Consider the following 26,132-nt stretch of genomic DNA (forward strand, 5'->3'; position numbering starts at 1 on the left):
GCTCCATTTCTTTCTCCTCCTTCTCCCAGACCAGCTTCCACGGGCCATATAAGTTACCTCTACTCACACCTGACTACCTGTCTTTCCTTAAATAAGTCAGGGAGTTGTAAACCCCCAAGACTTTGTTCACGCTCTTCCCTCCTCCACCTAGAACAAACTTGTCCATATCTTTATCTTATAGATTTTTTTTATTGTTTCTCCAGACCCGATTTAATGTTACTTTTTTTTTTTTTTTTGTCTTTTGTCTTTTCAGTGCTGTACCTGTGGCATACAGAGGTTCCCAGGCTAGGAGTCTAATTGGAGCTATAGCTGCTGGCCTACCAGATCCAAGCCGTGTCTGCGACCTACACCACAGCTCATGGCAATGCCGGATCCTTAACCCAGTAAGTGAGGCTAGGGATCGAAACTGCAACCTCATGGTTCTTAGTCAGATTCGTTTCCGCTGTGCCATGACAGGAACTCCTCCAATGTTACTTCTTCTTTCCCTGGAAAAGTGAGATGAGGACAATGGCAGGCACATGGTCAACATACGTAGAATAGAATGCACAGAGCCAGGTGGGGTGTCCTGGCTGGTGGAAGAGGGGCTTTCAAGAGTCAGGGCATAGGATAAGGTGCTCCGTCTGCAAAGTGACAGTGATAGAAATGGAAGATGAGGAAAGGCCACTGATGACAAGTAACTTAGTTCTCAATATTTCCAAAGCCACCTTTGTCCAAAAAAATGGGAGTAGTTTGGCTAAATAGGAAGGATGGATCCCAGATGCTGAGGCTGCAGGTGTGTGCCAATGTAGATAGCTGTTCATAGCTCAGATTCACCTTCTCCTTAGTACATGCTGAGCTGTGTCACCACTGGGATTTCATGGGAACTCTTACAGAGCTGGCCTTTATCATTTTTAATAAAAGTCTCAATTCCTTTTTCTTTACTTAAAAAAAAAGAAACCCCAAAATAAACTTTGAGTTGCTGAAGAATTTTTTCATAATCAATGACTCTCAAGAAGATGAAATAAATAGGAAATTTTTAGGAAGGAGAGTAGAAGGGCAGACTTCAAATAAATGAAAGTGTTGTCATCTTTTTAAATTTCATAAAGATAAAACAGCAACTTGATGTAATTGCAAAAAGGGTCATAGGGCCTGTTATGTCACCATGAGCCATCTTTATCTGACCACTTTGGTAATTAAAAACCAAAATTTTATAATCTTAAGATTTTAAATGGGCTAGAGGTTTTCAGATTCTTACACCGGACAAAAAATGACTTTTTATTTTTAACCAAATTTTACTAATCTTGTCTATAAACAAAGACTGAACAGATTCTAGACTTGTCAACAATGGTCCAATCCTGCTCTATTTATCTCAATTTTACCTAGATTTTCTGCATAAAATAACTACTGAACCAAACCAATTTCTTTCTAGTTTCTTGCATTTTCCCTTTAGGAGTTCCTGAAGATTATTATAAGATAATGAGACATTTGCAGAAAGTTTTCCACATATTCTCCTTTGATAGCACTGTAGTTTATACTCATAAAGATTTTAAGCCAAGAATTCTAATGTAAATCTAACAGTTTGGCCATTAATGATCATTAGTGTCACATCTAAGAAACAATTCTGGTTGGTGTTATTTATTAAAAGCAGTCAAAATGTGCCATTATGGTCCTAATTACATATTTACTCAGATGGCCTTATTTATCCACAAGAAAAAAAATAATTCCAGGCAGCTGCTAGAACTTCTATACTAGGCATGCAAGAAACATGAAGTCCTAATACAATAGAATGATGTCCTTGAAGAGAAATATATTTATAAAGCGCTTTGTTGATAATAATAATGATAAAATCTTATGAATGCATTGATTGCACTTTCATATTCATGCAGCAGGTTGAATGAGATGAGACACAAAGGAACTAAAAGAAGCTTCTGTTTCTGACAGGATGGTGGAATAGTCATACCCCTACCCCAGGTCAACTCTAGAGTAGGTAACTCTGTTGGCTTACTGCTCTAGTTTCAGCTCTATTTTATTTGTTTTTGTCTTTTTAAAAATTTAGGACTTAATGAGTTTATCAATGTTTACCTCCTGACCTCACCTGGTCCTACCGTGCCCCACAGGAGGAGATGGCCAAAGTTACTACACACACATTCACCCACTGTATTGCTCAGATGCTGGAGGATCCCTGGGATTAAGATAGAGGAGAAGTAGGAGGATGCTGGAGGGTAAGAGGGGGCAGAGCCAGGAGAGGAAGGACACTCCAATTTCAGGCTTGAGCAAGAAATCTTTGTGTATCTCCAAGCGGCATTCAAGTCACCCTCCAGTTGTGAGCTGAAAGCTGGACTCAAAGCCGTGGACATGAAAATTGCATCCTAGCCTGGCAAGCTCAGCCACCCAACCATAGCAACATCTCTAATGGGCTCAGGCACAGGAATATTTTTCCTGAAAACAGTTTATTGTATGTACTTTAGAAATTCTAGGGAACAAGTATCCAGTGAACACAGAGCTGGGAGTATACACCTGGGGCTAGGGTAACTGCTCTGGTGATCCCCGGTGGGGCTACTGCTCTGGTAGTACAAGGCATAATATGATATGTTGTATTTGTGGGGTTAATATGTCTGAAAACAAATTGTGAACTGGTCCATGAGGTCTCCCTGCTGGGTGGGCATCTTCCCAAAGGAGAGGGCTTCTTCACAGAGTGACTCCATGGTAACTTAGTGATCTCATGTAAGACAGAAGTATCATCAGTCGATCAATTGCAGAGATGTTCATGTACAGCTACACAGTGCCTGAGGAAAAATAAGACAGAGAATGAGAGGAAGAGTGATGGATGTGAGAAAGGGGGGAAAGGAATAAAAAGGAGAAAGAATAAAGCATTCTGGCAGAAGTGTGAATGGGTTTATCTCTGTACACAAAAACAACATCTGCATGGATATTGTCAGATAAACATTGTCCTGCTTGGGGAAGCCGCACTGAACAACAATGTGTCCTTGATCATGACTATGTGCCCATCAGAGTTGGGTCACCTTGTAACCTTAATGCACTTGAAGGAGCCGTGACAGATTTCCTCCAGGGCTACCTACAATACTGAACCACAGGTCAGTCTTGACCCTTCTGCTGAGAATACAGGGGTCCTGGGACTTGTCTGGGAACCTTACTCAGCTCATTGAGATTAGAGTGGTCAAAGTCACCCAGTGGTTTCTAATTCTCATCCATATCCATGTCATCTGGAACAAACGTGTTGAAGGACTGAATAAGGTGCCCCTCTGCACAGAGATTTTGAAAGGGTTTAAGCAAGCCCAGTCCCTTATTAATAATGCAGTATTAATTTCTGCTTTTAATGATCTATTTAATAATACCACATTTCCATCACTGCATTTGCTTTACCGATTTGAGGTTCAGAGATACTCAGTCACCCATTAGGTAGGGAAGGACTGGAGACTAGAGACCCAGGTGGTGAGACTCCCTTGCCAGTGATCTTTTTCATGTATCTGAGGCTCAAGGACTTCTCACCAAAAGAGTTTGTAGCCTGAAAGGGCTTAGAGACTGGCTTTGGTCACAGAGAATTCTTGGATCTCATATCTCTGTGTATCTTCACATACACATAGGGAGGGAAGCAATCAAATGGGATTTCCATGCTCATGGTAATTAGTACAAGATCTGTTTCAAATGGAGGGGGTGGTGTTCAGGAGAGATGCCCAGTCTTGCTCTGCTTCCAGCACTGTTTCCCTTCTTCCTCTCCACAGGGAGAAAGCAAAGAGACTAAATAAACGGGAAGGCTAATTGGCTGAAGAATAGCACAGAAAAATGCCTGGTGTTCATGATCAAAGCTCACAAAGTAGTATGAACCAAGGGGCCATCATCTTGTACAGAATTATGCTCCAGGAGGTTCTGCTGACACTGAACTCAACAGGAATGGAGCTTTCTGGAGAACCACATATACGTAGGCAGGAAATAAATTTACATATGGCTGGGTCTGTTCATAAGGTAATAACCAACTGCATTCCATTGGACACAGGTGATTTAATACCAATGGACAAGAATTATTTGCATTAATATCTGTTTGACACAACTCAGCAGAGTTGTAAGGCTCCAAGACCATGAAAATATAAAAATCTGTTATGTTTCCATATAGACTAATAATGAACTATCAGAAAGAGAAATTATGAAAATAATCCCATTTACAATTGCATCAAAAAGAATAAAATACCCAGGAAAAATTTAACCAAGGAGGTGAAAGACATGTACACTGAAGTCTACAAGACATTGATGAAAGAAGTTGAAAGGAATGAAAAGATATTCCATGCCCATGGATCAGAACTCATATTGTTAAAATGTCCATACTGCCCAAAGCAATCTACAGATTCAATGCAATTCCTATTAAAATTCCAATCACATTTTTCAAAAAATTAGAACAAACGATCCTAAAATTTGCATGGGCTCACAAAAGACCCTAAATTGCCAAAACAATCTTGAGAAAGGAGAACAAAGCCAGAAGTATTACTAGCTGATTTCAAACTATATCAATGGAACAGAATAAAGAACCCATAAATAAACTCATGCACTTATGGTCAATTAATTTCTGACAAAGGATCCAAGAATACACAATGGAGAAATGATAGTCTCTTCAATAAATGGTGTTGAGAAACCTGGACAGGCACATGCAAAAGAATGAAAGTGTACCACTACTTTACAGCATACCAAACAAACAAACAAACAAACAAACAAACAAACAAACAAAAAAAACTAACTCAAAGTGGACTTAACACCTGAATGTAACACCTGAAATCATAAAACTCCTAGAGGAAAACAGGTAAACTCTATGACATTGGTCTTGATAATGATTTTTTTAAGTATGACACAAAAAGCAAAAGCACAGGAGTTCCCATCACAGCACAGCAGAGACGAATCCGACTAGGAACCATGAGGTTGCAGGTTCAATCCCTGGCCTTGCTCAGTGGGTTAAGGATCCAGTGTTATCATGAGCTGCGGTCACAGACATGGCTCAGATATGGTGTCGCTGTGGCTGTGGCTGGCAGCTACAGCTCCGATTCGACCCCTAGTCTGGGAACTTCCATATGCTGTGGGTGCAGCCCAAAAAGACCAAAAAAATAAATAAATAAATAAAAATAAAAAAAAAGCAAGCACGAAAGTAAAAATAAACAAGTGGGACTATATTAAACTAAAAAGCTTCTGCACAGCAAAGGAACCATCAACAAAATGAAAAGTCAACCTTCTGAATGTGAGAAAATATTTGCAAATCATGTATCTTATACGTAGATAGATATATATATAAATCAAAATATGTAAATAACTCATACAACTCAATAACAAAAATATCTGATTAAAAAAATGGGCAGAGGATGAGTTCCCGTTGTGACTCAGTGGTTAACAAACCTGACTAGCATCCATGAGGATGCAGGTTCAATGCCTGGCCTCACTCAGTGGGTTAAGGGTCAGGTGTTGCCTTGCCCTGTGGTGTAGGTAGCAGACATGGCTCGGATCCTGCATTGCTATGGCTATGGTGGCAGCTCCAGCTCCAGTTCCACCCCTAGCCTGGGAACCTCCATTTGCTGTGGGTGTGGCCCTAAAAAGACAAAGGAGGGGGGCGGGCAAAGGATTTGAATACAAATTTTCAGAAAGACAAACAGTTTGCCAACATGTACATGAAAAGATGTTCAACATTACTAATCAATAGCAAAATGCAAATCAAAATCACAATGTGGGGAGTTCCCATAGTGGCTCAGCAGTAAGGAACCCAAATAGTATCCGTGAGGAAGTGGGTTAAATCCCTGGCCTCCCTCATTGGGTTATGCACCCAGCATTGCCATGAGTTGTGGTGTAGGTTGCAGACAAGGCGCAGATCCCATGTTGCTGTAGCTGTGGTATAGGCCTGATGCTAGAGCTCCGATTAGACCCCTAGACTGGAAACTTCTACAGGCCACAAGTGTGGCCCTAAAAAGATTAAAAAAAAAAATCACGTTATCTCACCTCACACCTATCAGAATAGCTATTATGAACGAAAAAGACAAGAAAGAACAAATGTTAGTGAGGATGTGGGAGAAAAGAGAACCCTGTATGCCCTATTGGTAGAGATGTAAACTGTGCAACCACTATGGAAAACAGTATGTATTCTCAAAAAATTAAAAATTGGACAACCATATGATCCACCAATTCCACTTCTGGGTATTTATCCAAAGAAAGCCAAAACACTAATTCAAAAAGATATCTGCACACTCATGTTCATTGCAGCATTATTTACAATAGCCAAGATGTAGAAGCAACCTAAGTGTTCAGTGGATGAATGGATAAAGACAATGTGTTAAATCTCTGCTGTGAAATAGTATTCAGTCATTTTAAAAAAAGAATGAAATCTTGCCATTTGCAGCAACATGGATGGACCTGGAGGGCATTACGCTAAGCAAAATAAGTCAGACAGAGAAAGACAAATACCATATGACCTCACCTACTTGTGGAATATTAAAAAGAAAAAAAAACCTCATAGATACAAAACAGGTAAGTTGTTGCCAGAGGGGAGGAGCAGGGAGTGGACAAAATGGTTAAAAGGGGTCAAAAGGTATAAACTTCCAGTTATAAAATAAATAAATCATGGGGGTGTTAATTTTTTTTTTAATTTTTAAAAGGCCCATGAAAGGTAGAGATAACCTGGATTCACTATTCAGGAGAGTAATTAATTCTTTTTTTTTGCAATTCCAAAGTCTTTCACAATGTTTCATGACATTCCAAAATACCTCCAAAAGTGTGTCATTTGGTAGAAGTACGTGTGATCCTTATTTATGCTATATTCTATTATGTTGGACACCAAAAGCTGTGATCTCTCTCAACCTTCAAGTCTCACACATTTTTTTAGGAAATAGCTGTCTCATTTTTTTTGCTTGAATCTCTGCATCCTGAATTATAAGTCCATGGAGGTTGGGCCAGCGTAGTGTGAGTTCACTGTATTATCCTATCCCCAATATATAAGCACAAACATTGCATACCTCTTTCTTGAACTATTTTTCCCTGGCAATTTAGCTCTCCTCAACATTTTCTTATTTTTCAGAATTTGCTTATAAAATTCCTTATAGTTGTGGTCAATATTCCATTTGAATTGGAACATAGCTTCTACAGTGACCACATTGGACTTATCTTATTCTTCTTTTCATTAAAGACTGATAAATGAGAAAATATGCTCAACATTAGCATAGGAACCAGTATATTAAATATGCACTGGCATAAAGTTAAAAATTCTGATAACTTCTTCTCAAATTGGATTTGGTAAAACACACAATGCCATCGTTCACAACATAACTTGCTTTTTTCAATACTGAGGAAGAAAAACCAAGCAGGAGGCATAACTCTCCCAGACTTCTGGCAATATTACAAAGCCACAGTAATCAAAACAGACATACAGACCAATGGAACAGAACAGAGAACCAGAAATAAACCCAGACACATACAGTCAATTAATCTTCAACAAAGGAGGCAAGAACATAAAAGGGGAAAAAGACAGTCTTTTCAGCAAGCATTGCTGGGAAACCTGGACAGCTGCATGCAAATCAATGAAACTAGAACACACCCTCACACCACGCACAAAAATAAACTCGAAATGGCTGAAAGACTTAAATATAAGACAAGACACCATCAAACTTCTGGAAGAGAACATAGGCAGAACATTCTCTGACATCAACATTACCAATACTTTCTCAGGTCAGTCACCCAAAGCAACAGAAATAAAAGCAAAAATAAACCAATGGGACCTAGTCAAACTGACGAGCTTTTGCACAGCAAAGGAAACCATGAAAATAACAAAAAGACAACTTACAGAATGGGAGAAAATTGTTGCAAATGATGCAACTGACAAGGGCTTAATCTCTAAATTATACAAGCAACTTATACAATTCAACAGCAAAAAAGCCAACAACCCAATGGAAAAATGGGCAAAAGACTTGAATAAACATTTCTCCAAGGAAGATGTACAGATGGCCAACAAGCACATGAAAAAATGCTCAACATCCCTGATTATTAGAGAAATGCAAATCAAAACCACCATGAGATACCACCTCACACCCGTCAGAATGGCCATCATTAATAAGTCCACAAATAGCAAATACTGGTGGGGGTGTGGAGAAAAGGGAACCCTCCTGCACTGTTGGTGGGAATGTAAGCTGGTACAACCACTATGGAGAACAGTATGGAGATACCTTAGAAATCTATACATAGAACTACCATATGATCCAGCAATCCCACTTTTGGGCATATATCCAGACAAAACTTTCCTTGAAAAATACACACGCGGAGTTCCCGTCGTGGCGCAGTGGTTAACGAATCTGACTAGGAACCATGAGGTTGCGGGTTCGGTCCCTGCCCCTTGCTCAGTGGGTTAACGATCCGGCGTTGCCGTGAGCTGTGGTGTAGGTTGCAGACGTGGCTCGGATCCCGCGTTGCTGTGGCTCTGGCGTAGGCCGGTGGCTACAGCTCCGATTCAACCCCTAGCCTGGGAACCTCCATATGCCCCGGGAGCGGCCCAAGAAATAGCAACAACAACAACAAAAAGACAAAAGACAAAAAAAAAAAAAAAAAAAAGAAAAATACACACGCACCCACATGTTCATTGCAGCACTATTCACAATAGCCAAGACATGGAAACAACCCAAATGTCCATTGACAGATGATTGGATTAGGAAGATGTGATATATATACACAATGGAATACTACTCAGCCATAAAAGAGAACAAAATCATGCCATTTGCGGCAACATTGATGGAACTAGAGACTCTCATCCTGAGTGAAGTAAGTCTGAAAGAGAAAGACAAATACCAAATGATACCACTCATCTCTAGTACCTAATATACAGCACAAATGAACATTTCCACAGAAAAGAAAATCAAGGACTTGGAGAATAGACTTGTTGTTGCCAAGGGGGAGGGGGAGGGAGTAGGGTGGACTGGGAGCTTGGGGTTAAAAGATGCAAACTATTGCCTTTGAAATGGATAAGCAATGAGATCCTGCTGTGTAGCACTGAGAATTATGTCTAGTCACTTATGATGGAGCATGATAATGTGAGAAAAAAGAATGTATACATATACGTGTGACTGGTTCACCTTGCTATACAGTAGGAAATTGACAGAACACTGTAAACCAGCTATAATGGAAAAAATAATAATCATTATAAAATTAAAATTAAAAAAATAAAACTACTTGGCTCTGCTGTGAACAGTATTTACATAATAATAATGTAAGCACTGAATGTTGATTTCATCAATAAAATCTTTGGAAGGATGGAGAGTAGAAAGGGAGTGACATTTAAGAGGTAAAATTCTCATCCATCCTAACAGAAAATCAATAGACAATTCCAAAATGAAAATAAATGAATAAATATCATTATAGGAGTTCCATTGTGGCTCAGTGGTTAACGCACCCAACTGGTATCCATGAGGATGCAGGTTTGATCCCTGGCCCCACTCAGTAGGTTAAAGATTCGGTGGCGCTGTGAGCTGCAGTGTAGGTCACAGATGTGGCTTGGATCCGAGTTGCTGTGGCTGTGGTGTAGGCTGGAAGCTGCAGCTCCAATTCAACCCCTAGCCTGAGAAGCTCCATATGTCTTGAGTGTGGCCCTCAAAAGCAAAAACAAAAAAAAGAAAGAACAAAACAAAAGAAGAGTTCCCGTAATGGCACAGTGGAAATGAATCTGAGTAGGAAACATGAGGTTAAGGGTTCAGTCCCTGGCCTCGCTCAGTTAAGGATCCTGCATTGCCGTGAGCTGTGGTGTAAGTCGCAGATGCGGCTTGGATCTGGCGTGGTTATAGCTGTGGCATAGGCTGGCAGCTGTAGCTCTGATTAGACCCCTGGCCTGGCAACCTCCATTTGCCACAAGTGCAGCCCTCAAAAGCGAAAAAAAAAAAAAAAAAAAAAAAAAGAAAAAGAAAAAAGAAAAGAATAAATAAATATCATTCTAAGTATAATCCTAAGAAGTACAAAAATCAATACAAAACAAAATGGTTAAGACAGTTAAAATGTTTGCCTCTAGAGAATGTGATTTGGGTGGCAGGTGTGACTGGTGCAAGAGATTACGGTCACAGTATCTTAGGCATCATCTGATTTTTTTCAACTTCTATTACAAATGTTTTTAAAGTTCTTTAAAGGAAAGAATTAATAAGAGCTTTGGGTGAAAACTAGCCCAGCTCCCTAAGAGTATTATTTCTTCCTTCACTGAACCCCAATAAGACTTTATACATTATGCCATGATGGCCCTTCTCATAGTGTATAACCATTTACAGTTATTTAATAACCCCTATGCCTCTCTCTGATGGCTCCTTCCTCCTAACTGTTTCCTCTAGCCCATCACCATTTCTGAGTTGCTCTAGTCATAATAAAAACAATTCATTTGCAGTTCTGCCTCCTCCAACTCTTGACTGTAAGATTCTGGAATTTCTCACTCCTGTCTCTCTCAGTGCCTAGCTCAAACCATGGAACACAGTAGGTGTTCAATGAATGTTTATTAAATAGGTAAATTAGATAAAATATTGAATGAATAAATGTATCTGTTTCTGAGAATCTCAATAGAGCCTACAAATGCATTTTCCATCCATTAAATATTAATAGATAAGACAGCAGAGTTTCCCGTAAGAACTGTTATATGTTCTTTAGGAAAAGTTTTAGTTGTTTCATAACAATGAAAAAACAACAACATTGTTTAATATAAAATGCTTGGCAATATCACATACCCATCAGTATCAAAAGTGTGAGATGTTTAAGTAAGAGGTGCAGACTCCCAAACTCAATATGACTGAAAATCAGCTTTAAATGATCCACCAGCTATATGTAACTAATAGTTACAGGACCCCTTTCAGGTGGTGGACCACCTTATCAGAGAGGCATCTCCTGAGTTCCCTCCTTAAAACTCACCCTCACTCCCACCATTGCCACTACTAGACATCCCTGTTATCTTTGTTCTCTATCTTTCCCTGTAGCATTTCCTACAAAAGGGAAGCTCACCTGAACTCTGGTGTCCACAGTCTTTATTGAGGCACCATGGTCAACACAAAACTTTCTGCAGTGATAAACATTCTATTTCTTGACATGGATAGTGGCTACACAGGTGTTTACACACTTGTCAAAAACCTTGAGCTGTACACTTAAAATTTTGTGCATTTTACTGTATATAGATTACACTTCAGTAAAGTTCTCTCAGCATTAAGACAAATGGAAGAGTTTAAAAGATAAAATGTGTGCCATTGTCTGTGTTATATGTTGCCATAAAACATTATTTTGTAAAAGATGCTCCTCATGAATCTCCAAATACAAGTAGTTGTTGTGGACTGAATTCTTGCATCCTCTCAAAATTTATATGCAGAAATTCTAACCCCAGCATGTCTATGTCTGAGATAGGGCCTCTTAGGAAGTAATTAAATGAGGTCATAAGGGTGGGAGTCCTGATCTGATGAGATTGGTGTCCTTATAAGAGGAGACACCAGAAAGCTTGCTCTCTCTCCCACAAAAACAAAATCATATGTGCACACAGTAAGAAGACATCTTCCTGCACGCCAAGAGAAGAATCCTTAGAATGAAACCTACATGGCCAGTACTTTTATCTTGGGCTTCCCAGCCTCCAGAACCATGAGAAATAAACTCATGTTAATATACTACTGAGATCCATCACCATTCTGGAGGTGAGGCCACTCAGCTACTCGACACCAATCACTGAACATCATAGGGATACTAAGGCAGGCCTATTCCTGGAATGGGCAACTTTGGCTCTAGACTCCCCTTCAGCCTTACCCAAACTTTCTTAGAACTGTACCATAATCTAAGACTTTTCCTTCCCTCACTCCTCCACAGCAGACCTGCATTGCAGTCTGATAGCATTCTAAACCTCCTCCAGCTCCTTTCCCATTTTCCTTCATAGATATTCTCCCCAATAGATCTTTTGCATAGATAATACCATCATGGTATCTACTTCTCAGAAAACTCAAACTAACATAACTCCTTAGAAAAAGGAAACGAGATCAGATCAACAAGTTATGTGGCAGGAAAAAAATCAGTTGTCATTTAACAAGAATAGTTAAGAATATTACAGAAAACTTAAATGTCAGCTACATATATGACAAACTTACCTGTCTAATTACTTAAAGTGGTATTGACTATGAGATCCAAGGGAACTGAGGAGCTTCTTTGAAACCACTGTTTCTTCAAAACTTTATAGATAACTGTTACTAGATCTCAAAATACATCCTCACCACAACTCTACCCCAATCTTGTTTTTTTTTTTTTCTTTTGGGGGTTGCACCTGCAGCATATGGAAGTTCCCACGCTAGGGTCGAATTGGAGCTATAGCTGCCAGCCTATGCCACAGCCACAGCAACGTGGGATCCAAGCCACATCTGCAACCTACATCATAGCTCACAGCAATGCCTGATCTTTAACCAACTGAGTTAAGCCAGGGATTGAGCCCATATCCTTATGGATTCTAGTCGGTTCATTACTGTTGAGCCACAATGGGAACTCCCTAACCCAATCTTAAACAAGACAAAACCAACTGATGGTTTTAGTCATTGTCCATTATTAAGGACATGCTAATAAGGTTGATGAAAAAAAAATTAGTCACAGAGACCATGAAGAAGGACATTCAGCTACCAAGGACCTTGAAGGACTGGCTGTATCTGGATAGCTCTAGAAACATCTTACTTTATTTAATTACTTAAAGTAATTCCGTTCATCAGGCTACTTCAGGCAAGAACAGAGTGTAGCAACAGCACTAATATCATCTTGCCCTGCCAGTGACTCCTCACTGCAGCTTTAGTTTGAATTATGGGATGTTTTGTCATTACCTATTTGCAGCAGTGACTCTGTGATCATAGCAGTGTGGCTTGAGATTGGTCAACACATCATTAACTTTCTTCTTCTTCTGAGAACTCAGGACATTCTGTCTGAAGAGTCACATCATGGGGGACACTTAAGAGTTTTCTACGCACTGGAAAAGAAAACCTAAAGTGCATTGGATCTTTTCTTAACTTTGAACAATAGTTTACTTTTTGGTTGCTGTTTTCATAAAAACAAAAGAAAGAAACTCAGGAACCCATATGTTTTAATTGCTCTAGGGGAGAGGAACAACCTATTTTGGTTCAGGCTGACTCTCTAAAATGGATCTTTTATGTTCTGACTATATCACAAGAAATCCCTATTGTATTTCCCTAATCCATTTACTCTCTCAATCGAATTCACTCATTTTCCTTTATACAGGTGAGACCATTTTGGCATCAGTGGAATCGCAATATGTATATCTTTCTACAATGCTCTCTTCAACATTGAAATTAGTCTTAGAAATGCCACTTATCACTTTATGTGAGCTTTCTCATTTTTACCTCATTTATTTTAACTGCTGCATGGTATTATATAGCATGGATATATAATAATGTATTTATAAGGACACTCATAATCTATTTTCCCCTATTAAAAACAATTCTCTAAGGCCTCTTTTGCACAAATGCAAGTGTTTAGGATTAATTTCTAAAAGTGTAACTGTGAGGTTAAAGCATGTGTATATTTCTAAAGGAGACCCTAAGGAAGTGTTCTCCATAAAAGTCATGTTTTTTACATTCCTACACATCTCTCCAAATCTTCTCCACTACTGGGTATTAGTAACATTTAAGCTTTGCCAATCAAAAGAGCAATTCTATGGATTAAGAAGACATGGGACATATATACAACATAATACTACTCAGGCACGAAAAAAAAAAGAACAAAATAATGCCATTCTTGGCAACATGGATACAACTAGAGATTATCATACTAAGTGAAGTCAGTCAGAAAGAGAAAGACAAATACCATATAATATCATTCATATGTGGAATCTAAAATATGGCATAAATGAACTTATCTACAGAAATAGAAACAGACTCACAGACATGGACAGTAGACTTGTGGTTGCCAAGGGGGAGAGAGGGTAGGGAGTGGGACGGACTGGGAGTTTTGGGTTAGTAGATGCAAACTATTACATTTAGAATGAATAGACAATAAGGTCCTACTGCACAGCACAGGAACTATATCCAATCTCCTGGGATAGACCATGATGGAAAATCACATTTTTTAAAAAAGAATATACACAAACACACACACACATATAAATATATATATGACCAAGTCACTTGGCCATAAAGCACAAAATGGCACAACACTGTAAATCAACTATAATAAAAAAATTTAAAAAGAGCAGTCCTATAACTTCCCAATTATTTGAAGTGTCATCTTTATCATATACAAAAATACCATATATATTCAAATGCCACATCTTATCCTATTGGTGTTTTTGTATGTTTTAATGCCTGATAAGAAAAATACCTTCCCTGCCAGGGGCTGGGAAAGGGGAAATGAGCACAGATCAAAGGGTACAAAATCTCAGTTATAGGAATAATAAGTTCTGAGGCTCTAATGCACAGCTTGGTGATTATAGTTATTAATAAAGTATTGTATGCTTGAAAGTTGCTGCAAGCAGATCTCAAGCATCCTCATCACACACACGAAGAGTTAACTATGTGACGTGACAGATGTGTTAATTACCTTGATCTTGGTGATAATTCCACAGTGTGTATGTATATCAAATCAATTATCTCATTGTATACTTTAAAGACAAACAGTTATATTTATCAATTTTTCTTGATAAATCTGGAAAAAAAACCCAAATACCCTTGCATTACTCTTTTCTGGTTCTTTTTCCTAGCTATTCTTTCTTATTTTTCCATATAGTCTTTAGGGTTAGACTATTAAATTCCAAAAAAAAAAGTTCTACCTAGTACTTTGGGAGGGGGGACATGTTAAATTTATAGGTTAATTTAGGGATAAATGGTATGTTCATGATGTTGAATTTCTTATCCAAAAACACGATGTACCTTTCCATTTATTTATGCCTTCTTTTTACATCCTTCAGAAGCCTTTTCAAGTTTTATATTGATCCTTCATGTTTCTTACTATTCTAAGTGCCAAGTTTTCTCACGTCATCTAGTGAGTCATATACATAAAGATGTATTTGTTTATTAATTTTTGCATTTTTCTGATGATTAGTCATGCTGAGCACCTTTTTATGTACCTGCTGGCTATTTGTATGTCTTCTTTGGGAAAACAGTTATTCAGATTCTCTGCCAGTTTTTAAATCAAATAGTTTAGGAGTTTTGTTGTTGGGTTGAATGAGTTCTTTGTGTATTCTGAATACTAACCCTTAACAGGTAATTTGCAAACATTTTATCCCATTCAGTAGGCTGCCTTTTCAGTTTGATGATGGTTTCTATGCTGTATAAAAGCATTTTTGTTTAATGTAGTTCCATTTGCTTATGGTGGAAAGGTTTCTTTTTTTCTTTTTTTTTTTTTTTTTGGTCTTTTTGTCTTTGTTGTTGTTGTTGCTATTTCTTGGGCCGCTCCCACGGCCTATGGAGGTTCCCAGACTAGGGGTTGAATCGGAGCTGTAGCCACCGGCCTACGCCAGAGCCACAGCAACGCAGGATCCGAGCCGCATCTGCAACCTACACCACAGCTCAGGCAATGTCAGATCGTTAACCCACTGAGCAAGGGCAGGGACCGAACCCGCAACCTCATGGTTCCTAGTCAGATTCGTTAACCACTGCGCCACAACAGGAACTCCTTTTTTTTTTTTTTAATTACATATCCAATCCCTTTAACAGAAAGAGAATTGTGCAGACTTTATATTTCTTGTGGCAATTTTAGGTAAGTTCTGTTTTTCTAAAATTTTTATATTTTATCTAAATTTTCAAATTTATTGTCATGAATTGCATCTAATATCATATATATTATGATATACGTTATACATATTTAAGGAAAAGCACTTTATTTGTGGAATGGTTTTTGTTTGTTTAGTTGGCAGGGGTTTTATGTTTACATTACATCCTTAGGACTTATAACTAGAAGTCTGTACCTTTTGACCAATTACACCATACAAACACACACACACACACACACACAATGGTTTTTTTTAGAACAGTTTTTGATTCTTTGCAAAATTGAAAGGAAAGTAGAAAGAGTTCCCATATACTCTCTGCCCCCACCCTCCACATCCAACCTACTACTGACATTCCCCACCAGAATGGTACATTTGATACAATCCATGAACCTACACTGACACATCATTATCATTCTAAATTGATAGTTTACATTAAGGCTCCCTCTTGTACATTCTCTGGGTTTGGACAAGTGTATGACATGTATCCGACATTAGAGTATCACACAGAATATTTTTACTGCATTAAAAATTCTCTGTGCTGCCTTTTATCTTTTTAATGTGTATATGATATTTTATTCCTAATACTGCTTTTATCTTCTCCCCTTATTTTTTTCCCCTTATTTCTTGATCAGAAAATAGAGATCAGCAGCTTTCAGACTGTTCATGAGGTAGATTCTCCTTTCTTTGCCATCCTGACAGAAAAACCTCTCAAAATATGGCTGCCTCTGTGATTCCTTGTTCAGTCAAGAGCCATTCTTCGTCATGCAAAGTATAGGACTCCCATCCTGGGATTGCTGGTTTTGCCTTCCAGGCATTTACTTTGGAGAATTGTGCTTTGCCAGTTTGATTTAAGTTCTCTGTCACAGGGATGGATTCTTTAGGCATTTTCTTGCATTCCTATTTACCTCCTACTTCAGTTGTTACTGGTTTTTCCTATACTATGACTCAGTTACAGATGTGTCTCTTAGTTTCATTGAAGATGGTGTTTGTGTTTCTGGTTCCCTACTTTGAGGTGTTTTGTTGTTCCTGAGAATTTCCGAGAGATAGAAAGATATCTTTAACCCGCCTTCTAAAACAAAACCAGATGACTGTTATACTCAACTTCATGGGATCTGAATGGGATTCACTGAATATATAAATCTATTTGGGTATGATTACAATTTTCAAAACAGTGAATTTTCCAATTCAGAAATATGATTTTTTCACTTATTTAGGACTTATATCTTCTTTATGATTTTTATTTTTTCATTACTTGATTTACAGCATTCTGTCAATTTCCACTGTACAGCAAAGTGACCCAGTCATACATATATACATATATAGATAGATATACATATATTCTTTTTCTCACTTTATCCTTCATCATGTCCCATCACAAGTGACTGTATATAGTTTCCTGTGTTACACAGCAGGATCTCATTGTTTATCCATTTCAAAGGCAATGGTTTTCATCTATTAACCCCAAGCTCCCAGTCCACCCTACTCCCTCTCCCTCCCTGTTGGCAACCACAAGTCTATTCTGCAAGTCCATGCGTTTCTTTTCTGTGGAAAGGTTCATTTGTGCCATACACTATATTCCAGATATAAGTGATATCATATGGTATTGTCTTTCTCTTTCTGACTTACTTCACTTAGTAGGAGAGTCTCTAGTTCCATCCATGTTGCCACAAATGGCATTATTTTGTTCTTTTTTATGGCTAAGTAGTATTCCATTGTGTACATGTATCACATCTTCTTAATCATTCATTTGTCAATGGACATTTAGATTGTTTCCATGTCTTGGCTATTGTGAATAGTGCTGCAGTGAACATGTGGGTACATGTGTGTTTTTCAAGGAAAGTTTTGTCCGGATATATGCCAAGATTGGGATTCCTGGGTCATATGGTAGTTCTATTTTTAGTCTTCTAAGGTACCTCCATACTGTTTCCCATGGTGGTTGTACCAATTTACATTCCCACCAACAGTGTAGGAAAGTACCCTTTTCTCCACACCCTCTCCAACATTTGTTAGTTGTAGACTTACTAATGATGGCCATTCTGACAGGTGTGAGGTGGTACCTCATAGTAGTTTTTTTTTTTTTTTTTTTTTTTTTTAATTTTCCCACTGTTCAGCAAGGGGGTCAGGTTATCCTTACATGTATACATTACAATTACATTTTTCCCCCACCCTTTCTTCTGTTGCAACATGAGTATCTAGACTTAGTTCTCAAAGCTATTCAGCAGGATCTCCTTGTAAATCTATTCTAAGTTGTGTCTGATAAGCCCAAGCTCCCAATCCCTCCCACTCCCTCTCCCTCCCATCAGGCAGCCATAAGTCTCTTCTCCAAGTCCATGATTTTCTTTTCTGAGGAGATGTTCATTTGTGCTGGATATTAGATTCCAGTTATAAGTGATATCATATGGTATTTGTCTTTGTCTTTCTGGCTCATTTCACTCAGGATGAGATTCTCTAGTTCCATCCATGTTGCTGCAAATGGCATTATGTCATTCTTTTTTATGGCTGAGTAGTATTCCATTGTGTATATATTCCACATCTTCCGAATCCAATCATCCATTGATGGACATTTGGGTTGTTTCCATGTCCTGGCTATTGTGAACAGTGCTGCAATGAACATGCGGGTGCACGTGTCTCTTTTAAGGAGAGTTTTGTCCGGATAGATGCCCAAGAGTGGGATTGCGGGTCATATGGAAGTTCTATATATAGATTTCTAAGGTATCTCCAAACTGTTCTCCATAGTGGCTGTACCAGTTTACATTCCCACCAACAGTGCAGGAGGGTTCCCTTTTCTCCACAGCCCCTCCAGCACTTGTTATTTGTCGATTTATTAATGATGGCCATTCTGACGGGTGTGAGGTGGTATCTCATGGTGGTTTTGATTTGCATTTCTCTTATAATCAGCAATGTTGAGCATTTTTTCATGTGTTTGTTGGCCATCTGTATATCTTCTTTGGAGAAATGTCTATTCAGGTCTTTTGCCCATTTTTCCATTGATTGATTGGTTTTTTTGCTGTTGGGTTGTATAAGTTGTTTATATATTCTAGATTTTAAGCCCTTGTCAGTTGCATCATTTGAAACTATTTTCTCCCATTCTGTAAGTTGTCTTTTTGTTTTCTTTTTGGTTTCCTTTGCTGTGCAAAAGCTTTTCAGTTTGATTAGGTCCCATGGGTTTATTTTTGCTCTAGTTTCTATTGCTTTGGGAGACTGACCTGAGAAAATATTCATAATGTAGTAGTTTTGATTTGCATTTCTCTGATAATCATTGATGTTGAGCATTTTTTCATGTGCTTGTTGGCCACCTGTATATCTTCTTTGGAGAAATGTCTATTCAGGTCTTTTGCCCATTTTTCAACTGGGTTGCTGGATTTTTTTGCTGTTAAATTGAATAAGTTTGTATATTTTAGAGATTAAGCCCTTGTCAGTTGCATCTTATGAAACTATTTTCTCCCATACCGTATGTTGTCTTTTGGTTTTTTTTTTTATCATTTCCATTGCTGTGCAAAAGCTTGTCAGTTTGATCAGGTCTCATTGTTATTTTTTTCCTGTTATTTCTGTTGCTTTGGGGACTGACCTGAGGAAACATGTGTACAGTTGATGTCAGAGAATGTTTTACCTATATTCCCTTGAAGGAGTTTGATGGTGTCTTGTATTACATTTAAGTTTTTAAGCAATTTTGAGTTTATCTGTGTGCATGGTGTGAGGGTATGTTCCAGTTTCATTGATTTACATGCAGTTGTCCAGTTTTCCCAGCAACACTTGCTGAAAAGATGGTCTTTTTCCCATTTATATTCTTGCCTCCTTTGTTGAAGATTAATTGACTGTAGGTGTCTGGATTTATTTCTGGGTTCTCTATTCTGTCTATTGGTCTGTTTTTTTGATACCAATACCACACTGTTTTGATTACTGTAGCTTTGTAACATTGCCTGAAGTCTGGAAGAGTTATGCCATCTGCTTGGTTTTTGTTCCTCAGAATTGCTTTGGCAATTCTGGGTCTTTTGTGGTTCTATATAAATTTTTAGTTGTTTGTTCTAGTTCTGCAAAAAAATGTCATGGGAAATTTGATAGGGGTTGCATTGAATCTTTAGACTGCTTTGGGTACTATGGCCATTTTTATGATATTAATTCTTCCAAAGCAGAAGCATGGAATATCTTTCCATTTTTTAAAAACCTCTTAAACTTCCTTGATTAATGTTTTATAGTTCTCAGCATATAAGTCTTTTACCTCCTTCCTTGGTCAGGTTTATTCTTAAGTATTTAATTTTTTGGGTGCGATTTTAAAAGGCATTGTATTTTTGTATTCCTCTTCTAATATCTCATTGTTAGTATACAGAAATGCAACTGATTTGTGAATGCTAATCTTTATCCTGCTACTTTGCTGAATTTGTTGATCAGTTCAAGTAGTTTTTGGATTGAGTCCTTAGGGTTTTTCATATATAGTATCATGTCATCTGTACACAGCGACAATTCTACCTCTTCTCTTTCAATTTGGATACCTTTTATTTCTTTTGTTTGAGTGATTGCTGTGTCTAGGATTTCCAATACTACATTGAATAAACGTGGTGAGAGTGGGCATCCTTGTCTTGTTCTAGATTTTAGCAAGAAGACTTTCAGCTCTTCTCCATGTAGTATTATATTTGCTGTGGGTTTGTCATAAATGGCTTTTATTATGTTAATGTATGTGCCCTCTATACACACTTTGGTAAAAGTTTTTATCGTGAATGGATGTTGGACTTTGTCAAATGCTTTTTCTGCATCTGTTGAGATAATCATGTGGTTTTTGACTTTTCTTTTGTTAATGTGGTGTATGATGTTGATTGATTTGTGTATGTGGAACCATCCTTGTGAACCTGGGATGAATCCCACTTGGTTGTGGTGTATGATCATTTTTATATGTTGTTGGATTCGGTTGGCTAAAATTTTGTTGAGAATTTTTCCATCTCTGTTCATCAAAGATATTGACCTATAGTTTTCTTTTTTTGGTAGTGTCTTTGTCTTGTTTTGGTATTAGGGTGATGGTGGCTTCATAGAATGTTTTTGGGAGTGTTCCTTCTTCTTCAACCTTTTGGAAAAGTTTAAGAAGGATGGGTATAAGTTCTTTGTATGTTTTGTAGGATTCGCCTATGAAGCCACCTGGTCCTGGACTTTTGTTTGTAGGGAGTGTTTTTATGACATATTCAATTTAATTTCTAGTGATCAGTCTGTTAAGTGATTTATTTCTTCTTGATTCAGTTTTTATAGGCTGTAAGTCCCTAGAAAGTTGTCCATTTCTTCTAGGTTGTCAACTTTCTGGGAATATAATTGTTCATAGTATTCTCTTGGGTTTTTTTGTATTTCTGCAGTATCCACTGAGATTTCTCCTTTTTCATTTCTTATTTTGATTTGCTTTTTTTTGGGGGGAGGGTTCTTCCTCTCCTCTTCATGGTAAGTCTAGTCAGAGGTTTGTCAATTTTGTTTACCTTGTCAAAGAACCAGCTCTTGGTATTATTGGTTTTTTCTATTGTTTTTTTGAATCTCTGTTTTATTGATTTCCTCTTTGATCTTTATAATTTCCTTCCTTCTGCTGACTTTAGGTCTTTTTTGTTCTTTTTCTTTTTTTTTTTTTTTTTTTTTTTTTTTTTTTTTGTCTTTTTGCTATTTCTTGGGCCGCTCCTGCAGCATATGGAGGTTCCCAGGCTAGAGGTCCAATCGGAGCTGTAGCCACCGGCCTACGCCAGGGCCACAGCAACGCAGGATCCGAGCCGCGTCTGCAACCTACACCACAGCTCACGGCAACGCCGGATCGTTAACCCACTGAGCAAGGGCAGGGACCGAACCCGCAACCTCATGGTTCCTAGTCGGATTCGTTAACCACTGCGCCACGACGGGAACTCCTGTTCCTTTTCTAATTCATTTAGGTGGTGGGTTAAATTGTCAATTTGAGGTTTTTCTTCTCTTTTAAGGAAGGCCTGTATCACTATGAATTTCCCTCTAAGCACTGCTTTTGCAGCATCCCATAGATTTTGAATGGTTGTGTTTTCATTATCATTTGTCTTGAGGTATTTTTTAATTTCCTTTTTGATTTCCTCATTGATTCATTGGTTTTTTAGTAGCATATTGTTTAGCCTCCATGTAGTCAGTTTTTTCTCATTTCTTTTCCTGAGGTTGATTTCTAGCTTCATGCCACTGTGGTCAGAGAAGATGCTTGAAATAATTTCTATACTCTTAAATTTGATTAGGTTAGTGTTGTGTCCCAATATGTGGTCAATCCTTGAGAATGTTCCATGTGCACTTGAGAAAAATGTATATTCTGATTTTTTTTTTATGTAATGTCCTTAAAATGTCAATTAAGTCTAACTTTTCTATTGTGGCATTTAGGATCTCTGTTGCCTTATTGATTTTCTGTCTAGAGGATCTTTCCATTGATGTGAGTGGGGTGTTAAAGTCTCCTACTATTACTGTAGTCCCATCAATTTCTCCCTTTATGTCTGTTAATATTTGTTGTATGTACCTGGGTTCTCCTATATTGGGGCATGTATATTGATCAATGTAATATCTCCTCTTGCATGGATCTTTTTATCATTAAACAGTATCCATCAGAGTTCCCATTATGGCACAGTGGAAATGAATCTGACTAGGAATGATGAGGTTGCAGGTCTGATCCCTGGCCTCGCTCAGTGGGTTAAGGATCTGGCATAGCCATGAGCTGTGGTGTAGGTCACAGACATGGCTTGGATCCTTCGGTGCTGTGGCTGTGGCGTAGGCCAGTGGCTGTAGCTCCAACTGGACCCCTAGCCTGGGAACCTCCTTATGCCAAAGTGTGGCCCTAAAAACCATAAAAAAAAAAAAATCCTCCATCTTTGTCTTTCTTTATGGCATTTGTTTTTAAGTCTATTTTTTCTGATATGAGTATTGCAACTCCTGCTTTCCTGTCTTTTCTATTCACATGAAGTATCTTTTTCCATCCCCTCACTTTCAATTTATCTATGTCCTTTGCCCTAAGGTGAGTTTCTTGTAGACAACATATTGTAGGCTCTTGCTTTTTTATCAATCTGCCACTCTATGTCTTTTGATTGAAGCATTCAGTCTATTGACATTTAAGGTGATTATTGCTAAATATCTATTTACTGCCATTTTAAAACCTCCTTTTCTATTGATTCTGTTTCTGCTTTGTTCTTTTTTTTTTTTTTTTTTTTTGGTTGGATGATTTCCTTTTGCTTTATCCTTGTGTCCTTTTTTTTTTAGTTTTTGCGAAAATAATGTTTGGTTTTGATTTGTAGTTGCCCTGTTTTTTAAGTATGTTAACCCCTTCCTACATCTGCTTGCTTCAGCCTGATAGTCATATAGGATCAAATACATTCTTTAAAAAAAAAAGAGTCTAGATTTTCTTACTTTTCTTCCTCACATTTAATGATTTCGAAGTCCTTTTTTAACATCTTCGTGTTTGTCCTTTTGCTTTTCCTTGTGTATATCTTTGCTTTTACAAAAAGTTTTTTTCCCCTTTAGATCTGTATACTGGCTTACTTAAGTGATTGCTTTCCAATTTTGATTTCCTCCATTCTATTTCTTCTTACTTCTTTTTTATTTGGAGAAACCCTTTCTGCATTTCTTTTAGGGTGGGTTTAGTATTGCTGTACCCTTTTAGCTTTTGTTTGTTGGAGAAATTCTTTATTCTCCTTCTATTTGAAATGATGTTCTTTCTGGGTAGATTATCCTATCTAGGCTGCAAATTTTTCCCTTTTAGAACTTTGAGTATATCTTGCCACTCTCTTCTGGCCTGTAGTGTTTCTGTAGGAAAATCAGCTGATGGCCTTATAATTAATGCTTTGTGTTTCTCTTGCTATTTTTAGAATCCTCTCTTTAACTTCTGCCTTTTTTATTATAATATATCTTGGTGTGGGACTGTTTGGGTTCAACTTGTTTGGGTGCTTGTGTGCTTCCTGTATCTTTCCTGATATCTGTTTCCTTTAGTTTTGGAAAGTTTTCAGACATAATTTCTTCAAATATATTTTCAATCCCCTTTTCTTTTTCTTCTTCTGGAATCCCTATTATGTGTAGATTGGCCCACTTTATATTATCCCATAGATCTCTTATATTGCTTTCAAGTTTTTTCATTTGGTTGTCTGTCTGCTGTCCTGATTGGGTGATTTCAATTATTCTATCTTCCAAGTCACTAATTCGTTCTTCTGCATTATTCATTCTGCTCTTTAGTGCCTTTAACTCAGTTTGCATCTCTGAAAATGAATTTTCTAATTTTTCTTGGCTTCTTCTTGTATTTTCTAGTTCCTTTCTAAAGTAATCTGCTTACTGTTTATATCTGCTCTTAATTCCTTGATACTCAGTCTTAATTCCTTCGGTATTTTCACTATCTCCTTTTTGAACTCAGTGTCTATTAGACTGCAGAGGTCTGTTTCATTGTTTGCTGCTTCAGGTGAATTTTCCTGGTTTTTTTTTTTTTGTTTTGTTTTGTTTTTAACCTGGGAATGGTTCCTGAGCTTCTTCACTTCACTTATATTTTTCTTTTTCTGTGAGTTTAGGGAAACCAACTACTGTAGTCTTGGAGGCTACTTCTATGCAAGAACCACCCTATCTTACTTAGCCCATGCAAAGGTGATGCACAGGCTGCTCCTAGCTGCAGTGTCCTGTGAGGTGACAGTGATCAGAAATGTTTGGGTGCTGCCTGGAGCATTTGGCTATGGCCACAGTGGGGCAGGTGTGTTCCCAGGGGAGTGACAGCAACAACGGGTGGTGCTTGGTTGCAGTGCCCTCTTTTTTTTACTGACCTCTGAGGTGACTGGGGCCACAGGTGGAGCCTGTTCACAGACCTCTAGTGGTGGTGGGCCATGCTCCCCCTCTGGTTTCTCAAATGACTGCTGTGGTTTGTCCCCACTGCCTGTGGATCACGCAAGAGGTGCCTTGTTGCACTTAGCTCCTTGCTGCCTTTAGCCCACCCAAGAGGCGCCTGATCTCCCACAGCCCAAGCAAGTGGTCTCTCGCCACCCATAGCCTGCGCCAGAGGTGCCCTGCCCTCTGAGAGTCTGTGCACACGTCCAAAGAAAGAGATTCCTATGGCAGTGCACCCCTCATCCTCTTGCCCTCCCCAGCAATGGCATCTTGCTTCTCCTGTGGGCCCAGATCTCCTCCCAGTTTCCCTCAGCTGTGGTATTCCGCTCCCCAGCCCATGGTGCACCACTCCTTAGCCTCTCGGGCTGTCTCCACACAGCCAATCCTAGTTCTCTCCCCAGAACTGATGAAGCCTGAGTCTCAGCACCCAGACCCCACCTAAGCATCTCAGGCTGTGGTGTCCAGGGTGGTGGTACAGATGATCTGTACAGCTCTCGCTCTGCTTTGCCCTCCTCAGTCCAGCTGCTGCACTTTTCTTGGTGAATTTGAGGTCCTTCTGTCTCCCCATCAATAAGGTGGCTTGCCAGGGTGTAGGTTCCTTTTTTCTTTCACAGCTCCCTTTCAGGTGTGCTAGTCTCATCCTAATTCCTTTTCTCTCTCTCTTTTCTTTTTCTTTTGTTCTTCCCAGTTATATGGAGGGTTCTTGCCCTTTTGGAGGTTTAAGTTTTTCTGACAGCTTTCAGTAGATGTTCTGTGTGAATTATTCTACATGTAGATGAGTGTTTTTGATGTGTTTGTGGGAGAAGGTGAGCACATCTTACTCCTCCACCATCTTGATCCTTCTCCCTCCATATCTTCTGTTTTGTTTTGTCTTTTTTTTTTTTTTTTATTTTGAGGGCCACACCTACAGCATATAGAGGTTTCCAGGCTAGGGGTCTAATCAGAGCTGTTGCTGCCAGCCTACACCAGAGCCACAGCACCACCAGATCCAAGCCATGTCTGTGACCTACACCACAGCTCATGGCAATGCCGGATCCTTAACCCACTGAGCGAGGCCAGGGATCAAACCCACAACCTCATGGTTCCTAGTTGGATTCATTTCTGCTGTGCCACAATGGGAACTCATCTCCCCCTATATCTTCTAATAACACTTTACAGTTGTTGCTGCTGTTGCTTTCAGATAATATTGCACAAATATTTTCAAGTTTATTCTTAGCCATTTAATTTTTGTTTGTTTCTATTGGGAACTGTATGGTCTAATGCATTATGTTCATATAGGGAAAATCTATTACTTTTTGAATTTTAATCTTTTATCCAACTGCTCTAACAGTAGAGAATCCTATCAGTGTGTCATTTTATTGTCTTGGGTCTTCTGGGAGGATAACAACACTGTCTACAAATGCAATAATGGTTTTTTCCTTCCTTTCAAATATTTACCTATCTAATTTATTTTTGGGTGTTATTGCATTGGCCAAAACCTCCAATGCAAGTAGAAGTAATTAGCATCTTTATGTTGTTTCCATAGGTGAAAAGAATTCCTTCCATGCTTCATCATTATATATGATTTTGCTGTAGATTTCTAAGAGACACCCTTTATAAAGTTTGAAAG

The 26,132-nt window shown here is 38.5% G+C and overlaps 1 long non-coding RNA gene across 1 annotated transcript in view; it reads right to left on the reverse strand.

Moving 5' to 3' along the window:
* The window catches only part of LOC110255742, an 85,181-nt gene continuing 59,503 nt past the window's right edge, over positions 455-26,132 (reverse strand). The window contains exon 4 of the long non-coding RNA XR_002336477.1: positions 455-2,765. This is a non-coding gene — a long non-coding RNA (uncharacterized LOC110255742). The remainder of the gene's footprint in view (positions 2,766-26,132) is intronic.

This window comes from Sus scrofa, chromosome 1 (assembly GCF_000003025.6).
Source record: "Sus scrofa isolate TJ Tabasco breed Duroc chromosome 1, Sscrofa11.1, whole genome shotgun sequence".
In the NCBI taxonomy this organism is placed as follows: Eukaryota; Metazoa; Chordata; class Mammalia; order Artiodactyla; family Suidae; genus Sus; species Sus scrofa.